We start from the raw sequence: 25,826 nt of genomic DNA on the forward strand, positions 1-25,826 counted from the left end.
CGCTCCAACAAAGGAAAATCAATTTCATTTCACGGGTTACGACTCTGATCCTCCGCAACCCATTAGCCCAACCTGCAGCGGGGCTCACCTGTTCCCCGGCCCAGCTACGAAATAAATGGGCTATTCCTCAAAAACCCTGGTTCTCCTTGGAAATTTATTCATTTTTTCGATTGCTCCGAAATCCATTTTAGGTTTAATCAAAAGTTAAATTTATCTCCTAATAACTGTAATCACGATCGTATGAGCTAGTTGCTTAAGAAGAGTAGTTTTTCGACCGTCTCGCTTTGGTTCCATTTCACTTAATTTGTGATTACTTTTTTAAGGGAGATAGTGGTATTTTGAAATGTAAACCATGTCAACTGACAATAGCATATTACCAAGCATAGTACCATTTAATTTAATCATGAGGAGGCGGATATGTTGTTGTGAAGGAGCAAAACCTCTAAAAGTCGTTAAAAATGTAAATAAATAAAAAAAATAAGTATTACAAATTAGAAAAATAAATACAAATAAAAGCCCCACTAAAATTAAGAAAAACCTTTCCTGAAAAATCTGAAACTTCCTAAGCACTGCATCTTCGCTGTGCATGCGTTAAGAGAAACTTACCAAGAAGATAATTCATTTTGTTAACACGACTAAACCTTAGGAATGTCAAAGAAGTCTGTTAAAAGTATTTCTATTTATTTACCTGCATTTTATAAAAATATACCATGCCAATTAAATTATTTTATGTTTTCTTTTAAACAAAAAAAGAAAAGATGAAGAAGAATCTTTATAGATCTTGAAACGTGTTCTTATAATAGCCAAATTATCTTAATATAATATATAATCTTATTGTCATTTTCATTCTATATCTACAGGATGATTTCACCGTAGTAGAATAGTACTTATTGAAGGATCTGCTTTGGACCTGTGTCATCGGTATCATTTTTTGGGTGCATGAAAAAAAGTTGTTGTTTTTTTTTTTTTTTTTATTTCCTTCTTTTCTTTCCTTTTGACGGAAGAAGAATCTTCTTTATTCACGCGCCTGGATTAAAAGAGTGATACCGCGGCGCTACCGGGGGAAGGAAGGGGGTGGGGGTTCGATAAATTATGAACCGATGTTCAAAAGGATTATAATATTTCAAACAATCATGGCCAAATATTGAAGTTCCGGGGAAAAACTATGAGTAACAGGTGATGAACAATGCCATTTGTTGAAATGCTCGCACTGTAATTTCAGTGCGCGCCACCCATAAATTTAGCCCTGAGCTTTGATGTGTTGCTGTGAATAATTTAACGACCTCCTTTTATATTTTTCCGAAGTGCCGACATCAGAAAGTCGAGAATCGCATCATAGTCGAACGCTGATTTATTAATTCATTTCCTGACCGCCTTTCTCGGAATGCACGTCGGCATCATGATTTCCTGCTAACCCCCACACTAAGAGGAGAAGTAACACGTGGATTCGATTAATAGAATTATAATGAAATAAAAACTCTGGAAATGAGGCTACATTTAAATTAAATGCGATTGTTTCCCGTGTTTCATTTCATTACATTACAATTCTATTGCGCGTGTCACCGCTTGTGGAATTTTGCAGTACAATTAATAATATCGATGGTGAAACTACCAAACCACGTATCTCGTTTGAAGTGTTTAAAAATCCTTGTGCAAAACTTCAAGGATCACCACTGACCAGAACCAGCCTAAATACATTCCTCGATGCCTAGTACTCTCTCGTGTTTTATTTTTTTAAAGAGGAAAATAAAAAAAGGATAGTAATGAATTTTTTGTAAACCTGTCCAAGCAAATAAGGAATATATCCACATAATTTCACGCTTGGTTTTCTTTATAATATAAATCACGATTAGAAATTAATTAGGAGTGATGCTTAATTAGGTCAAATCCATCAAATAATGTATTTCATTCTGAAATGGATAAAATGTAGCGTTCTTTGGCGAATCATCATAACTTCCGTGTTTAATAACCTTAAGTTTTTAATAAAGGTAACCAGATCCTCGAGGGGTCTGGGGAAAATTTTCCAGACCATTCGAGAAAATTTTCGAAATTTCAAAGCGTCTAATCTGCAGTTTCAGACAATTTTGTCATGAATAATTACCAAATTTAAGCGTCCTTCCTTCGTCTCCCCTCCATCCCATCCTTCTTGCTTTATTCTTCCCTTTTCCTTCCTGTTTTTTTCCGGTGAACGTGGATGGGGGGGGGGGGGGTTTACGCCCCCACACTTCTCTTGGATCCGCCTATGTCCCAATAATTTGAAAAAAGCACCCTGAAACATATGAAAAGAAAGAATCCAGAACACGAAGAATATCGACTCAATGCGCAACAGCGTGCTGAGCGATTCGAAGTTAATTAAAATCAGCACGGCACGATTCGCGCGACGGACCCGGCGATTCGCGGATTTTTCCCGGGGTTTCGGGGAAATCGCGTATTGGGGGAGGGGGGGGGGGTGTCGGCCGGGGGACCCGTCCGCCGGGGCTCCGGGCTCCCACGCCGCCGTCCGCGCGTCGCGGGTGTATCATCGGGCGGCGCCACGCCGGTATTAACACTCGACGGCGCGGCGCGGCGGCCTATCGCTTTCACATAATCTACGTATGTTGCGTATGTATATCATTATCGTGTACATTTTGTGGGTGCCGAAATCGCAGCGCCCGATGCGCCCCTACCACCTCGTAATTGGAGGACCAGCCGCGCTCGCCAGGGTTGCCTGGTTCATTCCAGCGGGCCGATTATTGAAACTGATAGACACAGCTATAGACAGAAGAGATGCGGAGGGATCCTATTGGTGGAAGCGGGTGGTTGCAACGGGCAATGGAAGTAGGTAATAGACTAACTAATGGCAACCCACGAGGGACCCCATCGTTAGTCCATCATTTTCTCCCTTAGTCTATAGAAACCACCCCCTTCAACCAATAGGATAGCTCCATACTCCCTAAGTTTTCTTTGTCTATTGCTTTGTCTATCAATTTCAATAATCGGCCCGTAGGAGTCTCTCTTAAAAAGGGGTAAAAACCCGGACCTCATTTGGGCTCCTGTAAAGATAGTACGTCCGTATGGGATGTTTAAAATAAACCGGCGGAGATGAACATTTGGCCAAAACAATCGAAAATTCACTCGTATGACCGACCGAAGGAAGAAAGAAGCGATGGTCGGTTCGATTTTTAGACATACTCATCCTTTATAGACCTCTTAAGAGACCTTTAAACATATCTCCTCCTATTCAAATGACTATTGATTTGGACATACCATAGCATAGCTCGGGCAAACTTAACCTTAATTTATCTTGAAATTCAAAAATAAGAGACATCTATAATGTAAACGTGATACAACTATTCGTGCAAGATGTATGTCCACATTGCATATGAAAAATGTAAGACGCGATGCCGTGAGTCGTGAACTCGCAATGCTCTGCTCTAGTTTGAAGCAACATTACAAATAAGACAAACGCAAACAAACACAATATGGAAATAAAGCGAGGGAAAGGAAGCGCGTTAACGACGGCGCAGAGATACAACTATTCGTACTTGCTGGACGTCCGGGCTGCATCTGAAAAATTGAAGGCGCGATGACGCGAACCGTGAGCTCTCAATGCTCTGCTTTATGCTGTCAATGAAGCGGCGGCGCTCTGATTCGGGAGAAAAGTTTAAAAAAAGCCTGAAGATATCTCTCCTACCTTCGGCTGTATTACTCACGTGGTGCTTGAAGCACCATTACGAATAAGACAAACGGAAACAAACACAATATGGAAAAAAAGGGAGTGAAAGGATGCGTGTTTACGACGGCGCAGAGATACAACTATTCGTACTTGATGGACGTCCTTGCTACATCTGAAAAATTGAAGGCGCTATGACGCGAAGCATGAGCTCTCAATGCTGTGCTTCTCGTTCAATTTTGCAATTTTTACTCCGTGCCATCAATAAACTTTGAACCTGAAAATAGTGTAAACTTGTGCTGATTTGCCAAAATTTTCTGAACCCCTCTCCACGTAGGGAATGCCCTACCAGGAAATATCACATTACGCCCCTTTAACCAGCCAAGGGTCTACGTCCTCAGATGCGAGCCAGTCCGACCCTGCATTCAGCGTTTTTCCTTGACACAGCATTAGACGCGTGAAACCTTAAATTAAGAATATGCAGTGATTCTCAAAAATATTGTCAGGAGGTGCTAAAAGGAGGGATAAAATCCCTCCAGGATTCAAAATTCCTCTGAAAATATCTCGAAAAAGGCCATTCACTGCGATTTTCCCAATTTTACCATAGCAACGAGGAAGGCACTCTGGGAAACAGTTTAATCCCTAGAAAATACCATTGATCAAAATCTATTCAGAATTTAATTCTGAAATTTGCAATTCAAAAATTCCTAATACGTCTAGAACTCGTTTCCATTTTGCATCTTTACTTATATTCAGTACTAATAGGGGAGGGGCTCCTTGAGTGGAAAATAATAATGCAATCAATCGTGCAGCGAGTGGCACAGTTCTTCTGTGCTAAAATAATTGAGATTTTGGCTCCCTATGTGCATAGGCACTGCAACCGTAGGCATTCGATAAACTAGGTACGTAAACGGAAAATCAAGTTCGCCTTCAATTCGATGGATGCAATTTGACCGACTCAGGAGTCGAAATAGTTGTATCATGCATTTTAGTGTAGCGTGATTTCCAAAGGAAGGAACGAGTGACTTTGAACCCAGTAAAAACCCCTTATGAAGGAGATCTTTTGGCTAAATAGGGGGGGGGGGGATCAATTGAGAAGAGGAGACCCGATAACGTATCAGTACCCCAAGAAATGTTGAGCCAGATCAACATTGCATGAGAACTTTTAACTCATTTAACTGCTCCCCAAAATATAGATTGAGGGTGCACTTTAAGGAAATAGTGAGCCCTAATAAGTTCCTAAAGTCTTAATCTTCCTATATTCATTTTTAAGAAGGAAGAACCTAACCATTCAACAAAACAAGCGTTTCAAATTTTTTTTGTGAAAATGCGGAAGCATTTGCTTGGGTTCACTTTCATGAAATTTAATGATTGGAAAATTTCATCGAGAAAAAATGTAGACGTAACGCACTTTTTTGGCATTTTTAACCCCCCCCCCCTCCCCCTCGTAACGCTTTCGTAACGTAGGTCACTATCCTTCAACACGTGAAAAAAAAAATGGCGTAACGCTCTCCCCAACCCCCCTCCCCCTAGAGCCTTACATCATCCATAGTGAGTCCAGCTGCTCGCCCCTAGGGAGAGTATCTGCATGACGTCACTCCGGAGAAAACGCGTGCGCAAAGATCCACACGTGACGCGGCGCTGGATCCGAATTCGCGGGCGCGGCGCGGAGCCCGCGGATTTGTGAATGAACGGCGACGACCAATGAAATTCGGGGACGGGCGCGGTGGCGGTGGCGAATCCGTTTCCGGTGACATTCCGATCAGCTGATGAGGCCGCATCATCAAGCGAGCCGAGGAGCCTTCAGAAGGAAGTGGATTATTAGCGATGGAATTCGAACAATGAGCTACGCTAGACAAAGAAGCTGCCTCCCCCTCCCCCTCCCCCTCCCCCTCCCCCACCCCCCTCGACTGGGGCCCCGCGGATTCTGCAAGGGAAGATGCTTTTGATTGCCTCCTCCCGTCCACCTGAAACAGGTTTTAAGAGCCACTTTCGTCTCTCTCGGATAAGTCGCCCAGCTCCGTTTTTCTCGCCGTTGTCGAATCGGTGCCCGCCGCTCGACCGAGGGAATTTTTTTGCCTCGCCAGGAATTTCATTGATTGAGTTATCGATGTACAAGAAAAAAAACGCTGAAAACATAGCCCGAGCTGAATGTAACGAGGTGGTAAAATAGTGCTGGGTCCACACTATTTTTTTACAAGGCCAAAAAATTCCAAAATTTCAACTAGAGTAAAAAAAATTTAAGCTCCAATGAGCACCAGTAGAAATCAACGTTTTTTAACTCGAAATAAAATTTTTAGCCGTGGTTTCCCCGCAAATTAGTGTGGACCCAGCACTATTCGACCACCCTTTTATCGATGAATCATTTCAGTCCATTTTTGGTCTCTCAGCTGAGGAGCTCTATAAAACTCTTGTTTTTTTTTGTTTTTTTTTTTGGTACGAAAAGGGCATTGATTCCCCAATTTAAAGAACTTTTTAATTTTGGCTTGTGGTGATTTAACCCTTCCGCCCTCCCCAGAGAGCATTTTAATCGATTGACCGATTATTAAGCTTCTATCCAGCTCGAGAATAGGGTGCTCGATGTTGACCATACTTGGTCACTCGGCAAAAAGGACACTTCCTCCTAGCTTGACCATTTTACTCTGAAATATACATACATACAGATGTATTTAAATTTCTATGGTTTTTTCTTGGAATTTGGGCTCGGTGATGGAATTTTCAAATTCGGAGAGAATCTTGAGACTTGGGACACGGTCATATTACTAAACCTTTTGGGCACAGGGAAGGACACTGTCTTAGGACAGGGTGCGCTCTCCGTTGCTTAAGCAAGTCTCTATTCAGAGTATTGTTATTTTTTTTAAATTTTAAAAAAAATGTTGGGATTTTTGGACACTCAAACCTCCATCTGTAAGTTTTGACCAGGACTAAGGTGGATTTCAGGGGTTCCTCGGAGAACATTCACTAAGCCCTCATAAAAATCCTATGTGAGGAAGGGGAAATATTTCTTTAAAATAAAATAAAATAAAATCCTGACTACCTTATGAGGTAAATGACCCAGTCAATTGAAGAGTGCTCGGGAATTTAAAACAAGTTATAGGTCATTATTAACAATCCTATCCTGTAGATGAATAAAACAATTATAGGTAATTATTGGGACCTCAAAATAGCGAATTTGTGGTAAAATTGATTGCTAAGACTATCAAAGCTTGGCTCGGAAGTTAACACGTGACCACAAGGTTTGCAGCATTCACTTTAACACCTTAGCCCTATCCCAAATTCGTTGTTCTTAGTATCTTTATTTTCTTACCAGACATTTTGGATTTTTTAAATTTTTTTTTCTTTCTTTTTTTTAAAAATTCGGCACCGACGCCGTTAATCCTCCAGCCGTTGTCGTTTTCATTTTTCGCTGGGCTTTTTTACTCTCGATCTCCCTTCAAAACTAATCCGAGGCCATTGGTTCTGCGAAAAACAGGGTGTTCTCTTACTAGTGTTTCACTGCTACGTGCTACAAGGCAATTCACCGGCCCAAAAAAGGAAAAAAAAACAGCTAGCATCGATAGTTTAAACAATGCACTAAATTTTACGGCAATACGTTCTTCATGACAGAGGTTATAGACAAGGAAACTAGTTGCCTCGGTTTGCGACGCACCGTTGCTGACTTCTCGTATGCCTCCTTGCTTTTGGGGTTTTTTGTGGGGAGAAACTTTAAAACTTTGTTTCCTAAGAGCCTCCATATGGTTAGGTACCTCCTCTCTACCAAAAAAAAAAAAAAAAAAAAAAAAAAAACCCCATCCAGCGAAAGAATTGCACCATCACTTTGATTTGTTTGCTTTATAAAAATGTGTATGCTTAATAAAATATAAAATAAGACAAGGAACACGGACATTTTGAAACATCTTAATTGAGATATACTCGGTACGTGATTTCTTAGTGGAACTGTCGATATGCCTGGAAATGACCCCAAATCATACTCATTTTCCTTATTTTGTACTCAAACGGTTCGAATACGGATAAACGTTTGTCATTTGACACTGCTGCAGAGCAGTTTAAATAATCTACACTGATTCCTAACAAATAAAAACTGCTTCAACATTTTGCCATATTTATAGATTAGCAAAATGGCCAATTACCTCAGTCATGGATACTGCAGATATACCGCATTTTAAATTTTTCCCCAAAATATTACAAAAATCGTAACGCGTATGTGATCGCTAGCTTCTCGCGTAAAACTACTGAACAAAGATGCTTTAAGTTTTCTATTCATCGCTGGAAGTCATTTTTGACGGTAATTTTCAATTTCTATGAAAAACCAAATCGTCTTGAGTTTTTTTTTTTTTTTTTTTTTTTTTTTTTTTTTTTTTTTTTTTTTTTATCTCTCCCAGGACAAACTCTATAGAAGAAAAAAAAGAAACGGATAAATTTGCGGTCATCTTATATTCCTCTTAGCATCCAAGCGTGAACTTCGATGAATAATGATCAGTAAAATGAAGAATTAATAATCGAACAAAGCTGAGGGACCTGATCTTGCATGGTCAAGAATTTCGCGTACCGACTCGGAGACTTAACATCCTATGTAATATATTCCTTGGCTTTCCCGCGTTTATGAACAGGCGTATTCACTCTTGAATTGGACGTACTTCAATAGGAAGAAACCATCTCCATCGGGATCAGGACCCTAAGATCCATAATATTACATGCATAACAGGGCCCATGTCCTACTGGGGATAGTTCCTTCTGATTTAAGTGCGTCCAATTTATCGGCGATTGCTTCGCGATTTGTAATTCACGCATTTCATAGGCTCGTTGTAGCTCTCTTTATTCTTTTATCTGATCGTTTATTCGCGTTTTAATACTAACCGTTTGTCAAAATGTTAAAATAAAATGCGAGGCTTGATGGTTATGTTTTCAGTTAATAGGTTTTCTCGGCCGAGAAATGGAAGAAAAAGAAATAAAATGACCGGTCTGGAAAATTAGTCATGACGTCCGCTGATCTCATCAGATGCATTTCGTATTTAACCATTGCAATCACAGATTTTCCACCCCGGCAGGAAACGTCTTGACTCTCAGCTTGCCATACTGCCGCGCTAAGGAAAAACGCCGCGCATGTGAGCCTCTAGACGTTAATAGATTTCCTTTACTAAAAACAGAATCTACTGGATAAATTTTGAATATTTTTTCATCAAATTTTTCAGATAATTTTGCTCGTAGCTTGATCTAACATGTCCGAAAATATTACGGAAACATATGCTTAAGTTTTCTCAAAAATACATGTTTTATCCGGAAAAATTTTGTAACTCTCGAATGTTCGTGCGGTGTTTTTCCTTAGCACGGCAGAATAAGTATTTCACGATGGAAGCACATCGCATGTGGCTGTCAGGTTGTTATACTATTCCAATATCTCCTTCTCCCTTTCTGCAATAAACATTTATGATGGGGAAAGGAAATATTGATTTGGATTACGTGTAAATCAACGTTATAGATTATTTAATTCCAACCAACCACTTACTTAAAACGAGTAATTTGAATTTGTCTTCAAGAATATTTCTTCTTAGATCAGAAATACAATTGTTCCAAGCAAGAAAATTTTTGCTGAATATAGGCATCTTCCTTCCTGACATAGGCTAATTCCGACGAGGGAACTACCAGACCACGTACCTCGTTTGTGGTGTTTAAACATTTCCGATCCCACTTTAATTTTTTAAGCTGCAACGTACAATATTTTACGCTCAGGCAGCTGTACTGTGCCGCGAAAAAAAAAAAAAAAAAAAAAAAAAAAAAAAACATGTCTTTTTTATCCTACGCTAGGGTGTCATGAAACGTAAGGAAGATATGAAACCGTGAAAATTTCAGTGAATTACTTCATGAAATTTCCCGAGACTGAAATATTTCATATTTTCCGTGGCTAGAGCATGCAACTGCAACCCGCACCCAAAAACACAAAAATAGAGGAAAGTCACAATTTTTAAATTCCGCGGAGCATGAAAAGGAGCCGGTATTTTATCCTTTATAAATTTCTAAAATTTCATGAAATACTTGACGTGAAATTCCAAGTTTTTTATTTTACATGAAATTTTGCCACCCTGTCCCACGCAGATAATAAACATACTGATTTGCGTGTTTTCTCAACATTTTACCGCTTAGTTAGTCACTTATCAACCCTCGTCCCGAAAGCATTGTCCCTCGGTCGAAAGCCCAAGCTCAAAGCGCGCGGACCGAAAAAAAAAGGCTCGACAAACAAGCCCGGGGATTGCGCGGGAGAAGGCGCAAATTGGATGAGACGTGATAAAATGCCGCCGGGCCGGGGGGCATCGGGGGTTGCGGCGCGGGGGGAGGGGTCTAGTCCGAGGGGGCGGAGAGGCAATTTGGCGGAACGAAGAAATTTAGTGAATGGCGATTTGAGCGAACAGAAAATGCAAACAGGACGGCATTACAGCCGCAGCCACGGCGACGAGGCCAACTAGTTCGCGCCGGGCCAAAACAGCGTTCGCGCACCGAGTTCCAATTGGAGATGCGCGGTTCTGCGCTCGCGGGGTTGGAGTCCAACTCCGGTGGCTGCGAAGATTCGCCTTGGTGGGGGGAGGGGGCCGAAGGGGGGTCTGGGGCTAACAGTTCATGTTTAGTCTCAAGTTCGCGGCGTTTCAATCGGAGGAGGACCCAGTCTACCGTGAGACGGAATTGTTCTTTCGCTCGGAAATTCTAGTAATTGGAGACACTGACCAATCGACCAGACCAATCGGACGCTCGCTCGGCAAAAGCACCTATCTCCGGGCGTCGTTGCCGATCGGCCGCGCTTTTATCCTGAAAAGAGGTGTTAAGGGCCGCACTCATACTGAAAAAAAAATCTGGATGTCTTTACTAGGAAAAGAGTAAAATTATCAAGAATTCAGGGTTCTATTTGATCCCAGTTTTTTCTTGGTAAAATTACCATTTATGGAATTGGTAATTTTACCGAGAAATCTCGGTAAAATTATTGAACTTTCTCTGTCATTTTACGGAACCTTGGTAAAGACGCCAATATTTTTTATTGACTGTGGTAGAATTACCGAGATAAAATGGCAAAGTTACCGGGAATTGATTACCAATAAAAGTGGTATTCTTACCTGAAAAAAAACAGTAAAAATACCAGTTTTTAGGTAAGCTTACCAGTCTGTCTAGGTAAAATTACCAATATTTGGTAAAAAAAAATGAGATGGTAAAAGTACCAACGGGCCTTGGTAAAAACGCCGAGAATTTTTTTTCAGTGAACTGTACATAGTATGGGTCCTTAAAAAGTTCTTTTCCTTAGAAGGCCGAGTATGGTTCACATTGTGATTGAGGGAGATTTACGGACACCTTTTACTGCCGTGCAACGCAAAAACGCCGCGCGTAAACGTCATTTTAAGTATTCTGGAAACCATGTATCATAACAGAAAAACTTCATACCTTGGAAAATGTTTTTACAGAATTCTGTCGCAAATACTATCAAGAACTTAACCTTAAAATTTGCGGTGTATGGGTAAAACAGTTTTTATTTTAAAAAGTGTTGAGTTCCAAAAAACGCGGGAAAATATTGATGGATTTATGGCGTTCTTTCTAAGCCCGGCAGTTTAGCATAGTATCATAATAAGACGAATTTTGCGAAACTCGAGTGGAGTGCAACAGTTTAACCATGGAAAACTCCCTCGTGGGCTTACAATGATTTGCCACAGTCAAAAATATAAAATACTAAAGAAAAGGTTCAGTAATTTTGACCAATTTTAAGGTAAGCAGAGACTTGCCTTCAAGTTTTCAAAACCTGAAATGTATTTTCTTGCGTATTTGTTTATTTTTCGTAGAGGCAAATCATTATCATCCCTTGTAAGGATCTATTTCTACAGTTAAACTTTTGTATTTTATTCAAGTCTCGAAAAATTGTCATTTTCATCAGGGCCGGGGATTTACCTACTTGCCGCCCATGGGCCGCCTGTATTTTGCCGCCCCCTTCTCATTCGTTTTGAAATACCAATTAAAACCATCAAGAAAGCGTGCCAGCGGAGGAGGGGTGCATAAGAATCGTTTAATCGTGTTGGACATATTTTTTGGGAAAGCCGTGTTAACACTACCAGCAAAAGTTCACGGAACTTTGCGCGAAAGTTAAGTATATCTCTGTGTGGACAAGGTCTTCCATTCATAAGAAATGAACGAACAAATTATGAAAGAACAAACATAGATGTAGTTTAATGATTTTAACTTCTGCCGCCGCGCCGCGCCGCGCAGACTGCACTGTGTTTGACGCAATGCATGAAGTATTCACGCAGTCTTGTAGGCGCTAAGCGTTTCACGCTGACCGCACTGTCTTTGGCGCAATGCGTGAAGTATTTATGCATTCTTGTAGGCGCTATCCGTTTTACGCTGACCGCAGTGACCGCACTGTGTTTGATGCAAGGCGTGAAATATTCGTGCAGTCTTGTAGGCGCTAATTTTTTTTTTTTTTATAGACTCAAATGATGTTTCATTAACGTGCAATTTTAGTGATTGAAGTTTCTAAGATTGGCATGCTTGCGCGAATATATTATAAAGTTGAAATTGAACCAAATTAATTTATTATCGTTCGATGGTATCATTTGAGACCATTTTTCTTCTAGTTTTTCATTACAAACTATACCTATTTTCCGTGCAAATAAATTGGCAACTATCAGCTATTACGCTCAGGTTGTTTCCGCTAAAATGTTATCAATTGCCGATTCACGGCCGGCCGCCGTTGAAAAATTCAGACGCAAGTTGTTATAATGAAGTTAGAGTTCGTAGTTTTGTTGGTGTGCCTAATCTCCCGACCACTCCCTGCCCATTTCTTTATGTGACTGACATTTCTGTCAATCTGCGAGGTGCATCTCATATTTATCCCAGTTTCCCTCCTCCATGCAGTCATGCACTCTTCCAGATGATAATCATACTGTCATTATTATAGAACGGCTAAAATCGCGTCTCAATTTTGTTCTCTGCCTTCATCCAGAATTGTTCATCCAAACGCCGATAGTATTTTTTCAGACAGAAAAGGATTTTCAAATTTCAAAGAGCTCTAAAACATATAGTAATATCAGATTTTTGACCAAGAATTTTTTTTTAACCTATTAGGAAAAAACCCATATTAAGTTAAGTCTGAAGATGATCTGGATCCACCAGTGATTTTTGGCAGAGGGGATGAAGAGTGAGGGATAAGACGACCTCTGCAGACGGCTCAAGGATGGAGGGGCGCGAGATGAGATGACTCCACTTTTTGCACCTGGCTCATCTTGACGAGGCAAAAAGACAGCCACGAACAATGAATTAATTGCCGAACAGCGCCCATTGGACTTTTGCCTTCCTCCTTTTCTTTGTATCCGATTTTCAACGGCTGAAAGCAGTTTTAAAAATCCACGAACCTAAAGATAGAGAGGATCCCACTACTCAAATCAGCCTAAATACATTTAACGCTGCCTAGTTCGCCCTCAAGTTTTATCATCTTAGAGGCCGTTCAAGTTTTGTTAGGCACTTGGGGGGGGGGGGGGGGGGGTCCGAGCTTGTCTTACGGAGCCTTACGAAGAGGGAGGGGGGGGGGGGTCAAGCCGAGTCTTGCGTTTGCTTTCCGCCGTAAAAAAAGAACGCTCCTAAAAGTCCCTGAAAGTCCTCAATTTTAGTTTTTCACAACTAGTAAACACCCTGACAATTAAATGGACGTATTCATGCTAAAAGGAAATATGTGCAAAGGGTATGCATGCGACATAGTTCCTATTGGCACAAATGCGTCCTTTCAATTATTTGCTTCTTTTTCTTGCCGATTTTCATCAAAATATCTTTACGAAAGCCTTAAATTAAATTTATTCCAACTATTTTACCAGGCTTTCTCCGTTTTTTTCTGAAAAAAGGAGGGGAGTGACAAGTCCATAGCCAATGGGCGATTTGTCGGAATCATGTCGTTGAAAAAAAAGAAAAAAAAAACTTAGTCCAAAAAATATAATAAAATAATATAAAAAACAGCCATATTTAAATGAAGTTCATAAGGTCAGTTGGAAAAAATTAAGTGTTCCGATTCATTATACAGGGTGATCCAAAAGTCCCTTCCACCCCCTCTAACTTTTTACCTAATTGAGGTAAAGATTTGAAACTTGGGGGATGTTCCTAGGTCAAAGGGAGCTACTTTTTGGCCCCCCTAAAATTTTCAAGGGGGCCCCCCTTGGGGGGGCAACGGACCCCAACTTTTAATTTTCAAATGGGAAGACCCCCTTTGTGATAGCTCGTTCGAAAGAGCATAAAAAAAGAAAACTTTTCGCGCAAACCCGAAGTCAATATCTCAAACCGTTTCAAAATGGCGGCCGGTTAAAGTTCAAAATGGCCGAAAATTCACACCGGTTATTTGTCGATGGATTTGCGCGAAAATCGGTGTGTAGGGGTATTTTGACACGAGAAAAACGAATTTGACGTTAGATTTTCAAAAAACCGAAATTTCCAAAATGGCCGCCGGTTAAAGTTTAAGATGGCCGAAAATTGTCACCTCGGTTTTTTGCTGATGGATTTGCCTGAAACTTGGAATTTGAGAGTATTTTGGCATTAGATAAACACATTGGAACTTAGATTTCTAAAAAAATCAATTTTGGTCATTTTGAACTTTAACCGGCGGCCATTTTGGAAATTTCGGTTTTTTGAAAATCTAACGTCAAATTCGTTTTTCTCGTGTCAAAATACCCGTACACACCGATTTTCGCGCAATTCCATCGACAAATAACCGGTGTGAATTTTCGGCCATTTTGAACTTTAACCGGCCGCCATTTTGAAACGGTTTGAGATATTGACTTCGGGTTTGCGCGAAAAGTTTTCTTTTTTTATGCTCTTTCGAACGAGCTATCACAAAGGGGATCTTCCCATTTGAACATTAAAAGCTGGGGTCCGTTGCCCCCCCAAGGGGGGCCCCCTTGAAAATTTTAGGGGGGCCAAAAAGTAGCTCCCTTTGACCTAGGAACATCCCCCAAGTTTCAAATCTTTACCTCAATTAGGTAAAAAGTTAGAGGGGGTGGAAGGGACTTTTGGATCACCCTGTATAAAACGTTCATTGTAATCTACTTGCAGGACTTGGGGAAGTTCATCTCCCTCTTTGCTCTGTATTCAGGCGGCCGGACTACGAATCAATGGCGATGCATGAATGACCGATTATCGATAGTTCCCCATTTGCGGCTATAGTAAAGAATCGATTTCTAAAGTGTTCGTTGCGAACACCCTGTTTATTGATCCTTTTCCGTAGGTGTAGATCGCAGATCAATCGATACATCGCAAAGCACGCCACGCCTGTTTCGTTGGCTCCGATACGTGCCACGAGTGCCTGGAAATGAAATTCAGTTCATAAACTGGTTTATGATTCGCAAATGAGACGAAACCAGTAACGCAGTCGCAGATCGGGTCAAAGGCAAGCTGGAGATGCAATCATTTGACACCTGCAGGAATTCTGCTCCACTGCCCACGCTTGGCGCAGCAGCTCAGCTAATTGTTACCAAAACTTGCAGATTTATCCTCCCGGTATTGAGTTTCACCTAAATCAAATAATAACTTTCCTCCATTGGTGCCACTACTGCCGATAAAAAGATGAGGAATTATACATTTGAAAAAATGATTTGATAACATGCAATAGCTTATTGCTATACTTTACCAATAAATATACTTTACCCGAAAGAAAACATCAAATTTTAATTTGCTTTATTTCATTTCATTTCATTTATTTTATATTATATTATATTATTTTATCTAATTTTGTTTTATTTTATCTTATTTTATCTTATTTTAACTTATTTGAGGCGCTTGGAGGACAAGGCGCATAAGTGCAGTTTTTTAAAAAATTGAGATATTCATAAACTCAACTAAAACTAGTTTGAAAGTATATTCTGTGAAAAATTCACAACTAAAATCCAACTCTTAAGCATCAAAAAGTGAGTTTAAACTTCCTTTCCGCCATAAGGCTCTCCATGTAATTTTGAAACTTCAAAAACGTATATTTCTTGAAGTAGCAAAAACTGCACTTTGTCCTTAAAGCCTCTCATTTGTTTTTAATTTTCAATTATTATGTTGTAAAGAGTGATTAACCCACAATTTTCGTAGGATTTTTTTTTTTGTTTTCGATATATTTTGTAACGAAAATAATCGCAATTTGTGCCTACCAGTTATTATCATGCACATTTTGTAGTTCAATATTACTTTGCGAGAGGTTGCTTCATGTTAAAACTAAATGTCGTAAAATAAATTGGAAGAAAAAAGAATCAAGGCAATGAAAAGAGGTACGCTCTACAAATTCATCTGGCCCATGCCTTACTCCTCAGAGTACACTAAGGTTCGGAGCGTTTTTCGCCAGCGCGACAGAATAAGTTTCTTGAGAGACCAGCACTCGAATAACCGCCATTTTGCATGAAAATGGGAATCATTGAATATTTATCGATTGCGAATCATAATATCCAGCGGTGCGGGTGTGAACGACAGTCGAGCGCACTCTGACTAGCTCACAACGAGCATTTGAGTGGACAGGGCGGATATGCGATTGCAGCTCTTGAAAAAAAATCGTTTTTGCGTGCGGTATTAGTGCACCCCTTCAAGACATCAGAAAACGGCCTTTCACTCGTTTCTCAATAGAAAATGCAAGAAAATTGAAGGCTCCGAAGGAAAATTTAAGAGGTATCGTGAAAAGTCAGGAGCAGAGACGGTATATTTTACCAAATTTCCTTCGGTAAAATGTTTACTTTTGTGGAAAGTTGTGCATATTTTTTCTTGAAATTTTTAAAAGTTTTAGATTCAGTTATTAACAAAATTCTCTGAAATTCAGAATTCTTTCGGTAAATTCGTTTTTTATCGAAGGAAATATGGCAATGTCTGGAGGCTCATACTGCGTTCTTCCTTAGCAATGAACCTTCGGATGTGGCCAAAATTTCCTCTTAGAAAATTTTTATTTTTGAAGGGAGTTGTGAATATTTTTTCCTGGCATTTTCAGAAATTTTAGGTCAAATCACGAACAAAATTTTCTGAAAAATTGGAAGAAAAATGCTCACGCACATTTTCACAAAAATTCCCGATTTGTCAAAGGAAATTTGGCAACGTCTGAAGGCTCATACTGCGTTCCTCCTTAGCCTTACAGTATAGGACACCGTAATCCAGTCCGTATAACTGAACTTCCTTTCTCCGTGCAGAAACGCGGGTTTCACCCGACCCAACACGGCATTTAAGTCCAAGCTCATTAGCCGCAATACATCCACTCCGTGGAGCCTATCATCCCGCACCTGAGTTTAGCACCCCTAAAACGGCAATGGCAACTCGGACTTATTCTCAACCCCCCCCCCCCCCCCTCCACAATCCGCGTCTCCAAGCGAAGTGCACATCATAGTAAGCGCGTCTTCACGCTCAAAGGAGCAGTAGCAGAGGACGCGGAAGGAGAAGACACAAAAACAAAACGCCGTGACCTTGCTAATCAAAGAGTTTTTCTTGCATCACGCTGCGCGAGAAACCGTTAGGGCCGTTCGGCAACCCTTCCCGGGACCCGGGGACACAAAGGCCGTTTATTGAGGAGGAGCCGCCAAAGGGTAGCGCTTATCTGCGCGCCCCGAGGTGATTCATTACTCCGGATAAGTGTGAGTAAAGCTGAGCCGCTGACGTGGAGGGACTCCGCACATCGAGCACTGATTACCGGCATGGATTGCTGATCGGAAGGACTTGTGTCGTTTCTACATGAACCAAGAGCGGATTCAGGAACTTGTGTCGTTTCTACATAAGCCAAGAGCGGATTCAGGAACTTGTGTCGTTTCTACATAAGCCAAGAGCGGATTAAGGAACTTTTGTCGTTTCTACATAAGCCAAGAGCGGATTCAGGAACTTGCTTCGTTTCTACATAAGCCAAGAGCGGATTCATGCAGGAACTTGTGTCGTTTCTACATAAGCCAAGAGCGGATTCAAACATAGTACACTGAAAAAAGTTTGGTCGTATGAACCAAAGTTCGGTGTTCCATGTTGTCCCGACTAATTCGGTTTGTCAAACCAACTTTTCGGTTCGTCAAACCGAACTTCAACGGCAAAGTGAACTGACGAACGAACTTCGGTCGTATGAACTGAATGTCAGTTACACGAACCGGAAGTTCAATTTGATGATCCGAATAGTTGCAATGAAATGATATGGAACACTGAACTTTCGGTTCTTGTGACCGAACTTTCTTTTTTCAGTTATAAAGAGCACGGACACGGGAGCAAGAGACACGGTAAAATTCTCGTGATTGGCAGTAAAATGCTAGGATTTTATTGAATTTTAACCGTCGAAAACTCTATCTCGTAGACGGCGGAGGAACAATACCACCTGACTGAAAATTTCGGGGAAAATGGGAGAAATAAAATTTAGCGACTTTGCCGCATTCTATAGTATAAAATACGCACATTGATTATTTTGATTTTTTCCAATTCTGTGAAAAATGAAAAATTGAAAAATGAAATCTGAAAAATTGAAAATCTCACCTCAAAATTACCAGATTGGCGCAGGTTTCTCTTCGTCCTGCAAAAATCACCTATCAGTTTGCAGATAGGCAGTAATGTTCCTTCGCCATCGGATTGTAAATTCGAGACTGTAGCATCCCATCATAGTTTTTTTTCAACTTTTTGGAGACGATTCTGGAAAATGTTTGTAAAATGTAAAAGGGGTCTTTCTTCAAAGAATTGTTGGGAGGAAAAAGTTATTCACATGTCTGTACAAAAACGATGATTTTTTACTAGTACGCTCAAAATCGCCCCACTGTGCGACCGGGACGAACCGATTTCTTTCCGGCAGTTTTCTAAGCTAAGTCTTCAAGATTAATTAAAATGCATACATCTAAAGTCCTCCCAATTGAGGGACCTTTTGTCTTCTCGGTGCAGTGCGTGTTGCGTTACTAGGGGAGTAGGGGACGGTGTGGCGGTGCTGGCTGGACCGACCAGCGCGACGTGCTCAAATTTTTAATCTCTCGGATAAATATTTGACCCTGTCTTTGTGTCCGCCACACTCTTTAAGCTCCTCTTTTTCGGCCGCGGGACAGTGATTCTAGAGGTGATTTGTGCAGATGTAAGAGGTTAATGGATTTAATATCTCGAGGGTATCGGATGTGAGAAAAGTAAAATAAGCGGAACTTCAGTCCGTCTCAGTGGTGACCATGAAGGGTATTATGAATGACATCATTTTTAGGAATATCTCTGGAAGATTTGAGCAATGATTTCATAATGATTTTATGTCATAATATTTAGATTCTGTGTTCGTTAATTTTAATGAACGTAAACTAAGGTATTGTAAAGGAGAATGTATATCATACCGTATATCACCGTATCTTACCGAGAATTTATATCAATTTTCACGTAATATTTGCATGCTGACTTCGGCATGGCAGTGTGAAGCTAATCTATTACTATATTGATAACCAAAAATCAGTATGAAATCAAATTGCTCAAGTTTTCTAGACGGAGCCTAGAACTAGCCAGACTTTAACATAAAAAAAGATGAACAATCTTGTAGACTGATAATTTCTAAAGGGATGATAATGAATGACGGCTAAACTCCAAATCTGCATACCTAAATTACAACGTTCTTAATGGCGCATTCAATGTATTATTGATGGAAAACAAATCAAAATTTGGGGTTATTAAAGTTAGATTATTAATATTTTGGAAAAATGTCACTTGGATCCAAAGTCCAGACTCTGAAAAAAATTGACAAGAAAAATACTCTTGAATCAATCGGATTTTTGCTTGAATTAAAAGGAAATCCGCTTATTTTAAGAGGCTTGGTTCTCCGTTCAAGCAAAAATCCAATTGAATCAAGAGTATTTTTTCTTGGCAAATATGTCAAGAGTCTGGACTCAGGCGATCCAAGAGAATTTTTTCCAGCGTTGAATTGTTTATTCACTGCGGATACACTCTTCAACCCTGACGGTAAAACCAGCAAAAACAAAATTCACTTGTTTCGGTCATTGCTACAATTGATACAAAAAAAAACGTAAGCAAAAAGCCATAGTTTATAAAGGAGAGGCATGAGGCTTTCACACAAGCAAAACATGCACCGGAACAGTCAATTGTAATGTAAACAAAAATAATTCATGCTAAGCAATTACACGGCATCTACTAAAACTAATCCTAGAGCAGAAAGACATACACACGCACGCGCATCAAAAAAAACAGTCGCCCCGGGATCGTCACACTTCAATAATCCAACTTCAGTCCAGGCTCTCGCGTGGCCTAAATAGCCCCACAGGGTAGGGCCCTCAAAAAACGAAGGCAAAAAAAATAAGGACGAGAACGCTGATACCCTTATGACGCGCGATAAAAAATGGAAAAACAAATTAAAGTGATATTCTAATTTACTGGATTAACTCGAGGAGAGGAGGTGAGAAAGGTAGCCGGAAAGACAGACGAATTAAAAAGTCTAAGCGGTCTATTTTTTCAATCCGTTTTCTTTTCATTTTTTCCCTTTTTTTTATCGCGAGCGCGATCGTTTGCTTCGGCGGGTTAATTCATAGACCCTCTCAGTAATATCCACGAGGTAGTAAAAAATCACGAGTTATCCGGGGCCGTCTTATTAATTTTTTAATGCGGCCCTGCTCGCGTATGATACGAGCGAATTACAAATGCGCACTAATTTAAAACAATGAAGTGCATTTTGCACGCCTATACGTGTGTTTTGAAACGCTCGAGGGCTCGGAGAGGGGGGGGGGGAGGCGCGGAGAGGAAGAAAATAAATTCTGCTTTAAATGAATGTCTGAATACTGACGTCCTGGTTAAATTATGCAAAAAACTGAGGGATCCGATGAATGCAGCCTCCTTCGTTTTTGTATCATCTTTCGCGCGTCGCCTCCCTTCGCAAACTCTTAAACGGACATCATAATGCTAAAAGGAACTATGTGCATAGGGTTTGCGCTAGACATAGTTCCTTTTGGCTTAAGTACGTTCAAATCAGATCTGTCAGGGCGGCATTTTAACACGTGACTAACTTAATTTCTTATTGTTGCCGGGTTCTTTTCCACCTTCAGATTTTGATGGAGCGAATGCTAATCGTTTTTTCCCCCCCGTGGATATTGTTTTATACGTACGCAAAATGAGGTAATAATAATTATGAAATTTACCGGAATGGACAACAAATTGTTCGGTGCTCTCAATAAGGACGAGGGGATGCTTGAATAGACCCGAGGAAAAATCTAGTTGCACGATTGCCTGATTGTGTCGTTTGATTATCTGCAGTTTAGTCACGCAAAGAATATTTGTAATGTGGGTTCATTCACATGGTAGGAGAAGGAGTCATCATTAAATACGAAAATTATCTTATCCTACATGATTTCTCTCCTCAGTGGCACTCAAATATTTTTGTATTTATTTTTTTTATTTTTTTTATTTTTTTTTACCAAAATTGTGATTTATCCCTTCTCTCTTACAGTAAAACCCCTCGCTAGCGTTTACTAAAGTAAGCTTTTCATGATTATTTTCCACCCATCAGAATTCTTCTAAATGAAGCTCGTGCATTTCTACATGAGCAACAATTGAGCTCTTTGTGGCCCACAAAGAGCACAGCATGTTCTTATGCGTTTCAAGGCTCATTACATAATCTATTATTGCTCTCTTCCATAAATCATCGCAGTGAGGGTGATACCAATATCCACCCACGTGGGAACTCCTGTTGCCTACACTAAACACTGAAGGCAAACTGTCATTTAGCTAAATTCACCGCTCTACGAGCGGTGAAGTCTAATGATCCCACTTCTTCCTCGTGCAATCGAGACATCTAAGAGTGATACCACTATTCGGCCACGTGGGAGCTCTTGTTGCCTACACTGAAAACTGAAGGCAAACTGACAATGAGCTAAAATTACCGCTCCACTCTCGATAAAGCCTATTGCCGATGTTCCTCCGGATCGACCGTGACCTTTGAGGGTGATACCACTATTCGGTTTAGAGAGAGCGCATGTTGGCTTTACTACAAAAACATAGAAGACTGAAATTGAGTGAAGCTCACCTCTCCAGGCAATTGAAGAACCTGTTGATGACGTCATCGTGGCGCAGAATTTTGGCTACACTTGTACTTTTTCAAACTTGTCCAACTTTTGTAGGCTATTCAAGGCTATATGCGCCATATCCGTCTATATGCGGCTATTTCGGGGTGTTTCCGTTTTTTTACGCCTTGTAGAACTTGTTAATGACGTCATCGCGCACTAACGTCCTTGGAGGCGCATGATTCTGGCTGTTTTCATATTTGCGCCTGCATGTAAACGTAGCCTTACTTACATTTTTGAAAAATCGAGTAATGTCAAAGACGCGAATCTGGCAAATCCTCATACGCTCGCCGCGTTCGAGAAAAAATGTTGTAAGAATCCGCTTAGTATCTCACCGGTAAATAAATTTGCTAATTTATTTAAATATATAGATCCGACACTTATCAAGCGTTAGAAAAATACTTGAACGCTTCCTGAGCCCAAATCTTGTTGGTTTATGGCCAACCGCAAGTTAAGAGCCTAACCTCAAGATCCGACTTTAAATTGCAATAATTATATACTAAACTCAAGCTGTGCGCAAGTTGAGCTTTTTTTACAGTAGGGTAGAGCCATCCTTAGTTTCCCAACGGTGCAAACCATTAACCAGCGACAGAATAACAAAGACAACATCCTTGCCTGAACTTGCGGCCGACCGTAACTCTGCCAACAAAATTCGGGCCCTGACCGAGGTAAAACAACAAAAAACAAATAATCCTCATATCAACATCACATATCTGCCAGAGTAGTACAAGAGCGCTACTTATGAATGAGCGAGGTTCGTCCATAAGCATTCCCGGCCCAGGAGGGGGTGGTCACTGCGGGGGGGAGGGGGCGCTGCCCTGCGACTCCTTTTACCCTAATTAATGAACAGAAGGAACACATCGAACACCCGATGCGTACATACGTTTATACCTGGACGTGTTTATGTACCTGCTACGGGCGTCGACGCGGCTGCCAGGTAAGTGACACTCCGAAAGCTGCACTCCTAACCTCATTTATAAACCTTTTTTTTCTCCCCTCGCCCACTCCCTCGAAGCGCGATAAGCGTGCGCGGCTGATTAAGACAGGTAGCGCGGAGCTGTGACGAGGCAGGTATCCGTGCTCCGTAGGGACCATTCATAAAGAGCTGATTACAATATGAACGGAGGCTGCGGTGGAGGGGCGGGCGGGTCGGGGGGGGGGGCAGAAAGGGAAAGGAGTCGGAGATGGGTCAGTGGTCACCTCGGCGGGTCGCGTGCCCGCCGCTGGGGTCCGGGAGGACCCGCGGTCATTCTCCGAGGGGCTCGATACGATACGGAAGGAATCGATCTTGTTTTAGCTCGCGCCTCCTTCCGCCTCCTTTGAGCACCGCGCCCGCCGTCCTCTCCTTGAAAAAAAAGTTCGGTCGTATGTGCCCCACTAATACGCTGCCGTGCTAAGGAAAAACGCCGTATGAACCTCCAGGCGCTGTCAAATTTTCTTCGATAAAACACAAATTCCCTGGTAAACTTATGAATTTTTTTCCTCCAATTTTCCAGGGAATTTTTTTCGTATTTTGTTCTCAAGTTCCTGAAAATTTCAAGAAAAAATATTCATTACTTTCCTCAAAAATAAACATTTTATCAAAGGAAATTTGGCAATTCTCGAATGTTCATACGGCGTTCTTCCTTAGCACGGTAGTACGCCCAGTACGGCTCTCTCTATTGCTAGTGACCACCCTCTCCTGATCCTGGAATGCTCTTGGATGAACCACCAGGCTCACTCTTAAGTATAGCGCAATAGACTGATGTAGTGGCTGCGTCATTCGGTATAATATTGAACCCTTGGTTCAAGTGAAAACGAACTCGGGACCTTTTTTCTGATTCGCGCCCTTTGCGCCACGGTGGTAAAATGCGTCCAAAAGTTTCTTACAATCGTAATTTCTCGTGTTTAATGAGTCTTTAATTGGTTCATGACCGGTTAATGACTCAATGACTAAACTGTAATAATTAACACAATTAACTCATCGACATCACGAATCCAATAAACATTCACACCGCAACATCCGAAATGTTAAAGGAGCATATTTGAACTGAAGGAAAGAATAAAAAATAAATTAAATAAAGAAAAACTTGATGCACAGGATCTACGTAGTTCATGGTTCATTTTGCTATGATTCATTTACAAAGTTACTTACGATACGTCTGAGTAAAAACCTATCCAACTTACATTAACCTCTGTGCTGAAACACCGTCTTGAAATGGACAAAAACTCCTATTTCTCCTGTGAGGCCCAATTTACCCGGAAACCCAATTTGCTAGGCACTGCGGGATCCAAAGCACCACCAGCCAGCGATCTCGCGAAGGTATAGCAGTTAGAGCACTCGGTTTTTTACGTGCTCTGGGAAATTGAAGGCCCTTACATCCATTTTTGAGCCCCGGAAAATAAGGGGCGTTCCCTGAACACAGACGTAATGACAGCTCCCCACTCTATGCCAGAAAATTACTACCCACGAGCTAAGAATATTGTCGTGGTCGCAGCAGCCAAACCCCCTGGAGCCCGAGCGACACTCCAATGGGGCCCCATGTGCCGTTGCCAAAGTTCAGAAAACAATAATTTCCTGGACCAGTCGGACTGCACCTTGCAACAAAGCGAGGCGTGAATGATCGATTATCGATATTTCCCTCATTTGAAGCTGTGGTAAACAATGGCATGGCGTGCTTCGTGATCTATCGATTGCTCTGTCGTTTGAACCTGTGGGAAAGGATCGATAAACAGGATGTTCGCATTAAACACCTCAATAGTCGATTCTTTACCACAGCTCTAGGTGGGGAAATATCGAAAATCGATCACTCACGCCTCGTTACTGATGATAAAGGATCGATTGTTAAGGTGCTGCGTGCGAACACCCTGTTTATCGATCCTTTTTCATGGGTTTAAATGATAGATCAATCGATATATAGCGAATCACGCCACGCCACCGCTTGCAATCGAAAATTCCGTTTTTTGGCTCAAAAACCAAATCACTTATATACATGGAAGAACTTATGGAATACCTATTATTGCTCAAATAAGCCGAAAGAGTTAGTTTCCAAACCGCATAGAACGATGAATGAAATCATCCCCGATTTTGATGATGGTTGGTCAATTTTCTATTAAGATTTTGAAACAGATCCTACTCCTGATTTAATTCTAAATTACACTCAAAACTCATTTTTCCCCAAAGTGCGACTTGGTGTGTTTTTGTTTATCTCGGTCCAATTGTCCGACCGGCGAAAAATACTGAATAAAAATATCAACTTGGCAAACTCGAAGCAAAGTTTTGTCATCCCGCGGCTTCGCGGGCCGCCCCAAGTCACGAACATCGATGCCATATTTATGGATTAAAATTCTCACCTCCAGTGCGAGCGAGGGAATATCGGGGTGGTCTGGCAGCTTGTGGCCAGAGGGCGCAGCGTGTCAATCAAGGTGTCAATATTATAAATTAAATAATTGACCCCCTCGGTGGCTTTTGACTTGTACCCCTTTCGCACTTGCCTCACTTCCGATTCGCACAATGACGCCCGGCCCGGCGTGTGGTACTTTGGCGTGTGTTATTAATTATTTCAATCATGGCCCCTTAGAGCGGTGTTTCTGTCCTACCGATTCACCGTTTACAAAGACTCCGGTGGGGGCGAATTCATGAATAACCTTTGATTCTTACACAAATTTGACGGCGACGTAAAAAGAAACCCTTTCGCTATATCATCAACCATGATACATTTTTAAAAACTTATGAAAATGACAACTGCCAATGAGAAAAGGGCGTGTAGCGCAAAGAGACCATTTTTTAGAATTGTAAGTTTTGAAAGGTTGGATCGGAAAATCGGTATTACGTTTTCGACGGAGGCACCAACTAGAGAGCCCCGTGTAACTGTCATTTTAAATAATTTTAGTTAATCTTCAAGCCAATACTGCACTTGAACTTGCATTACAGCAGAATAATTTTACACTCTGGAGAAGAAATGCTGCCAAAATTGTCAATAACTATCAATTGTGGGGCTCAAACAGTAAAATTATCCTTTACAGGTGGATTTTGGATGTTTATTGTCAGTTCTTTACCTTCGGAGCAGTGGCGCAGCGTAAATCATCGTCTATCGTAATTTTCCATTTGAAGTTATGGTAAAGGATCGATTATTGACGTTTCCGCTCCGCTGTGAACGTCCTGATAATCGATCCTTTCC

This window comes from Bemisia tabaci, chromosome 1 (genome assembly GCF_918797505.1).
Source record: "Bemisia tabaci chromosome 1, PGI_BMITA_v3".
NCBI lineage: Eukaryota > Metazoa > Arthropoda > Insecta > Hemiptera > Aleyrodidae > Bemisia > Bemisia tabaci.